The 7,216-nt window shown below is 34.7% G+C and overlaps 1 protein-coding gene across 1 annotated transcript in view; it reads right to left on the minus strand.

Annotated features, from left to right (window-relative positions):
- LOC111629163 (patched domain-containing protein 3-like) overlaps positions 1 to 6,122 on the minus strand; it is a 48,961-nt gene extending 42,839 nt beyond the window's left edge. The window contains exon 1 of the mRNA XM_023373039.1: positions 6,055 to 6,122. The gene's annotated coding sequence lies outside the window, so the exon portion shown is untranslated. The remainder of the gene's footprint in view (positions 1 to 6,054) is intronic.
- Between the last annotated feature and the right edge of the window lie 1,094 nt (positions 6,123 to 7,216).

The following is a 7,216-nucleotide window of genomic DNA, read 5'->3' on the forward strand; positions in this document are numbered from 1 at the left end:
GTGTAGAATCTTTCAGTTTTCCTAACATGTATAACACCTAAATAGGGTTCAGTTTTCCATAGAAAATCTTCCCGGAGGCATACCTTGGCAGATTTCCAGTATGTTCAGAGTCGTCGAGCCCGGAGAAAAATTAGGGACCCGTAATGATTCTGACCCTATAAAAATCAACGTTAGTTTGATTAATAAGGAAACGATCTATGCCAGAAGTCGCAAACTCAAATGCAACAATAGACCAGTTGAATAGATGTATATCAGATGCGGGCCGTATACATTATTATTTGGTAAATCAAAACATACTGTAAACTAAAAAATATTCTAACAAAAGGCCCTTTTGATACCAGGCATTTAATACTTACGGATAAACATCTATAAGTTTGAATTTTTTTCTGTTTTAATAATCGGAAGATGCTATAAACATTGATTTTTATAAAAGAAATTATCAAAGCCGTGGGCCGAATATGAAGTCTTAACGGACCGTATTCGGCCTGCGGACCTCCAGTAACCCCTGTTTTACATATATCATTTGTTCGAAAAAACAAAAGGCTAAAGGGGCCCGCTTCAACCCGGGCTATAAAACTTTGAACGAACCTGAATATGTTACATTTCTACCAAATCAAACTCGCTTTACGAACTAGCTCAGTGATGTTTTTCACTATTGACTCCTCTCCTAATCCATCCAGTGGTGTAACAATCATTTATTCGGTGTATGCAATTGCTCACGGGTACAAAGCAGGTAGAGGCTCTCGACCTCTCACACTAGTTGCAATAGCAAAAATAACCGAAATTTTAAAGACTATTTGAGGAGCTGAATGGACGAAGAGAGGCTAAACAGTTTACTTCCTACGAAAATTTGAAAATAAGAACTTGTCCAAACAACGGATATATTTAATATAATAAAGTCCATAAAAAATTTTAGGCAGTCAGTCAGTGGTGATATTCGAAATATTTAACAAAGGGTTCGCTAACAGAAAATTTTTCCTTAACAATTTTTTTTCGCTCAAATGGTGCATTAGCAACATTAGCGCAAAAACTAACCTTAAGATATCCATATAAATAAAAAAGATACGTTCGCAAAATTAAGTCAGTTAAAATTTAACATTGTTTATGCCATAACTATAAATATGTTTTTTTTTTATAAATAATAAAAAAGAGTGTTCAAAATGGTTTATTTTGTACATATTTTAATATTTTTCATTCAAAATATTTTATAAACATAAAAATTGGCTTTTTTTTAATCAGAAAAAGTCATAGGGAAAGCAGTTAAACAAGAAAAACTTTTCTAAATCATTTATTTTATCGTTAGGTATTATTATAATAATAGACAGATGTCATCGTCTCTCGAAATACAATATCTTTCTTATTTCGCTGTTGATAGCCCGACACGTGCTCCGCAGCCATCTTGTATTTTCTCGCGCGCGTGGGATTGTGGGATCTCTCTTATGACTGGATCTAGTTTCGAGAACTCTCTCGAGTCGATCGCGATTGAACCTCGTTTTAGTCGAGATTGAAACGGTCGATGGAGGTTGCACTAGGCGAACAGGGTATAAGGCTCTAGTTTAGTAGTGTTACAGAGTATAATACGTATATTTTAATATATTTTTTAAAAGAAACAAAATCACTGAGAAATGTTACGTGTGTTTAACAACGGGTTCGGAAAACTTTGAAAATGTTAGCAACGGGTTTGGCCGAACCTGTGCGAACCCGCTGAATATCACCACTGCAGTCAGTGGTCATCGCAAAATAGTCTAAGTAGGTTTGTAATATACTATTGCATTTTACTATTTTTAAAATAAATATATTACTTATCACTTTACATTTTTATGTATGTTAGGTCGTGCCGTGAAAAAAAGTCCTATGGGGAGTCCGTTTTGGAAGAAAGTCCTATGGGGAGTCCGTTTTGGAAATATTGTACAAGTGTCCATTCTTATATAGTTACAACACTGAATCCATCCAAATTGCCTCATGCTTCTGATCATATTTTACTCCAAACTCTGTTCATATAGGTGGAGTTACTTTTTTCCAGGCTTTTCTGATATCAAGTATACTTTACAGCATATATAATTGTCTGTTTGCTGTCGATATTAACATTCCGTTTTTCTAGGTTCTTAAACGTGTGACATAGGTTGTAAAAATTGATATTATTCCTGATTCATTGACTACAGCAATTAAGTGGTATCAAGTGAAGTTGATCTAGATTTTCGGGGTGGCCAGAATCGTTAACGAGTAATAACGATACTTTAGCAATAGCAGGTCCAAACATTTTAATTGGGGGTGCAGAAAGAAAACAATGCGATGCCTTATAAAACCTTTTACTACCTGAGGTAACCGGCTTTAGTTGGGAAAAAAAAACCATATGTTGCTGCACTCCTTGCGTCCACTAAATCCACCTGTGCTTTAGATTCTACATTTTACTTCTCACAGTAGAGCTTCACAAATGACAAAAACTTGAAACAAATCATGGTTGAAAAACATCAATCGTAACTTGAACTGCTTGTTTGATTTCCATATCACTGGAAGAGTTAAATTCAATATTCTTCGCATTGTTCATAGTTTTCAAAACAATAAACCACAGGTTCTCAAACTTATTTTGACCACGTCCACTTTGAAATTAAAAAAAAATCTAGTGCCCCATATTTTTTAACTTACCTTTATACATTACCATCTGTTGCGTATCTTAAAAACAGTTATTGCAAATGTAATGTTTAAACATGCATTATTATATGGATAGGATAGATAGGGTGTGTTCCATATCCTATTTCTGAGATCAAAGAATGTTTCAATGAAAAGAAATAAAACTCATATTTAATCTCTGAGCCTTGTACTGCCCCCTGAAAGCCTCCAGCACCCACAAGGGGGCGTTATCGCTCACTTTGAGAAAGGATGCAATAAACGAACATTAAGCTTAAGCTTACAGTTTCCCTGCATTATTGTATAGCGGCAGAATTAAACGGTGCTTTGAACCCAGATGTTTTCGTCATCTATACTAATATTATAAAGAGGTAATGTTTGTAAGTATGTAAGTAAGTTTGTATGCAGCAGGTAATCTCCGAAACTACTCATCCGATTTCAAAAATTCTTTCACCAATTAGAATGGAACTTCAGGGTGGACATAGGCTGTATATTATTTCGTTAAACATTCATATAAATTAAAAGATATAATCTAGGTTAAGGCTTTTATGTCCAACAGATGGCGCTACGAGTACGACGCCCTAAGTTTGCTTTTCTGTGAGGCATTATGCTTTTCTGTGAAAATGAACTAAAGCAGATCATCTTCTATCTATCTATATAAATAAAAATGTAATGTTCGTTTGTTCCTACCGATTCCTTTGAAATTTTGACACAACGCTGCATTCGAATACGCACGTGTTTTTATATAATATACGTGTCGAAATTCCCCCCACTGAAGGGAGATGGTTAGGATTAAGGCTTACGGTAAAGAACTCTGCTTCTATTTATACTATTTTAGATGCGGGTTTTTGCGTTTTTGATTGCGTTTTAATAGGGTACGTCAACAGAATGTACACTAAGAAGAAATTTTTCGAAAAATTTCCCCCCCACGGGGGAAGTGTTATAAATTTATAATAGATACATTTTGAGCCACAACAACGCGTGGCGGGGTCTGCTAGTATAAAATAAAGGCATGGAAAGTATACTTTTCCAGAAGAATCCTTATTTTATCATCTATAATGAACACAAATTCAGGAAGATAGCTTTCAAGACGGTTTTCCGAATTGCACGAAATACCCGTGCTCAGTAACACAAAATTCTTTTTGACTTAGACTTTGCCACGATGTTGGACGATACCCTTAGTACTTCTGACTCCGTCCACTGTGAAAATTATTACTCGTTTACTTAGACTACCTTTAGTAGGCTTACTGTGCGTAGGATGTCACTCCACCTATCTTTGGAAGATAGGTGGAGTAATGTCCTAAGCAATCGGTTCGGTTTGAAGAATTTTACGTTTAGGACTGTAAATGGCGGTTCGTGCCGTATTAAACAAGTTAATTTTGAAGATAAAGAAGTAACTATTTTAATAAGTAAAGAGGCTGAAATTTTTCCTAGCTGTATGACAACGAATAATTGTTCAATGATGCTCAGAGAATTGTTAACTCCGATCACTAAGCCGCTCAGAATTCTGACTTAGTGTTCTGCGTTACTGAACTGAACACGGCTTTGATATCAGTAACATGCATTCTATGAAGAAAATTTAAAATTCCAGGTCACAGTTATTGAAGCTTTTATCTTATCAGCACGTTTTAGATTTGTTCTTATCCTGAACGTTGCAAAATTAAAAAAACTAACCACATTGAATTTACTTTACCAGGTTCCAATTGACATAATACTTATAGATTCATGTCTACAGAAATGCTTTATATTTGCAGTTTTAAGCCTTAATCACTTGCACATCTTTTTTCTAACATAATGGATAGAACGTACTAAAAATGTATGACAAATACATATAAAAACTAATCGAATACAAAGACTCCAAAAGAGTTATCATGAATGACTGAACGTATGAAATGAGTCTCGTGACACGCGAATTGCCAAATAACGCAATAGCAGAACGGAATCGCTTTAATTGGTGTATGAGTACAATTATATTTTAAGTGAAAAAATTCATTTTCAAACGAATTATAAATTTTTCATATTAAACGTATTACTTGATTAGTGCAGTAATTTACTGAAATGCATGAATCGCACTAACCCGAATATTTAATCTTTTGGATGGACGAGTGGTCAAGGAGGCAGCCTACGGCTCTGGGGGATTCCGGATCGAATCCGAACGGGTCGAAAAAGCCCAAGAATTATTAGGCTGGTGGCCTGTCTCTCACCATCCGGCCGCCCAATGTGAGTTTGGCCGAACTCTTAATGGGCTTACTAAAATAGCCTCTCTTAAGCCTACAGGGAGAAAAGACTTAAAAAACTGAATATTTCTGTATACAATAAACATAAAGATGTATTGCTATTATTTACGTGTGTGTGTGTGTGTTTACAGTACATATACACATAAACAATAGCATATACCTAAATACATACATACTTATTGTACAGTACATCTGAAAAAACCTACTGTTATTGTACATATAATGTATACACATGTACTGTACATCCATATGCATGAGTACAGTATATAAAAACATACACAGTACATTGTAACTTAATTGTTTATGTACAGTACACTCTAAGGACTATATTATTCTTTTCTTTAATATACTGTCATGGCATTCCCTAAAGGGATGATCAAATTCTTTTCAAACACTCTCCGCGCCTTCCTTTACTCAGAATCTGTTTCTCTTTCCGACAATCTTCCCCTTGTTCAGCCTATCTTTTCCTCAGTCCTTCACCCCTCTCCTTCCCTTACACTCTCCGCATAAAATTTACACACCTCATCTTTTGACATTCGCTCCTTGTGGCCAAATCAACGCAGATACCCATAATGCATTTCTCAATCGCATTCTTTCACACCGCACTGCACCAACATATTCTCGTTACTCACCAGATCTCTCCTTGTCACACTACATATACATTTAAGATAACTCATTTCAGCTGCAATCACTCTGCTCTTATGCTTAGTTCCCCACAACCACGCCTCATAACCATACAACAGTGTTGAAAGGACCACATTCTTGTAAAAAGCCTTCTTCGGTAATATATTCTTACGAATCAATTGCATCCAACCACTTTTATACAAGCATTCACTCGTCTTCTAATCTTCCTGTCTATTCTACCATTTCCCTGAAAGGTGCTTTTCAAATTCCCTTGCCTGTTCTATTGTCACACCGTTCAGCTGTATCTTGCACGCGCCCATTTGCTCATCTCTTTCAAATGCTAAAACTTTCTACAGTCTACTACAGTCTAGATATAAATTTAAGTTTTATTAATAATTGTATTTGAGGAATAATGTAAACAACAAAAGCAATAAAATACTGTGACTTCAGCATTAAATATTAAAAACATAATTTAATGAAATTTTGAAAAGTTAAATCTATACAAATAGTTTAATTATAAGTTATGAATTTAAATTATTAACAAACATAGAAGGCAAATACTTACATAAAATTTAAGAGCTGAGGTGATGATCAGCATAATTAAACTTTCGATTTAATTTCAGCAACACCATAAATGAATCTGTACATAAAGGAAATGAAATATTAATTATATTTTAAATTTTAAAGTAATTTTTTTTCAATATTTAAGCTGCTGGCTCTCAAACACATTCTTTGAATTATGAAAACTGTCATTGAAAACAACTTTTTAAATGCAGAATCCATAAAAAGTCCTAGACCTAGAAAACTGAGAGGCATAAAAACATCGAGTTTGAAATGACCCCTTAACAAATTTAAGCGAAATTAGATTAATAATTTGAAAGTCGAAAACGTCCTAGATATTGGAAATTATTAGAAAATCATTATTTAGTCTACTTTTCCATCTTGTACCAGTATAGAAAGAGGTCGGTGATCGGTGAATAAAGTCTGATTTTGGAATGAGGTAGACAAGCAACAAAGAAACCATGTAAAGAAGAACCAGTAATTGACAAGAGTTCTAATAATCATGCAATTTCAATAGTTGTACAGAAAAACCTGTCCAAAACAGAATCTGAATAAAACGGGAAAAAATTCTTCAGTACAGAGCGATTTTCTGTTTTATTCCACTATAGGCAGGAAACCTGTCAAATTTGGTAACGGAAGAGATTCTTGCGTATGAAGAACGTAATTTAACCTGAATACAGAGAAAGTTAAGACTCCTCCGGGTATAATGGTCATTGCATGCATGGCAAACTATTCCCAAAACGATTTCGAACCTTATCATAGGATACGGATATATACGGACCGAGGGCCGTCGAGTGGGGATGAAGCTCGGATTTTTCCCCCCTGACCTGTAGTAGTTCTTGTGCGTATAAATTAATATTGATTTTACTAACAGTATTTTTACTAGCAATACTATAATTTTTACAATTTCTTTTTATTAATAGAAAAACATTCTACGTATTTTATTCAAAGAAAAAGAAATGGCAAAAGGGGTCCGTATTAAAAGATGGGCGTATTAAAATGCGAGAATTAAGAACTATTCGATTCCAAAACGTTCTCGTCGTTTCCAAGAACTTATCCTAGGTATTCGAACAGATGCGATCCTTATGAACTCGCATGACAGAGAACAAGCCAATTTGAGCGCTACAATTAGTTTTTGATCCATTGCAAATTCTAATCACTTTTCA

The sequence above is a fragment of the Centruroides sculpturatus genome, unplaced genomic scaffold, assembly GCF_000671375.1.
Source record: "Centruroides sculpturatus isolate CEXI.00-Female unplaced genomic scaffold, Cexi_2.0 scaffold500, whole genome shotgun sequence".
NCBI classification, from domain to species: Eukaryota; Metazoa; Arthropoda; class Arachnida; order Scorpiones; family Buthidae; genus Centruroides; species Centruroides sculpturatus.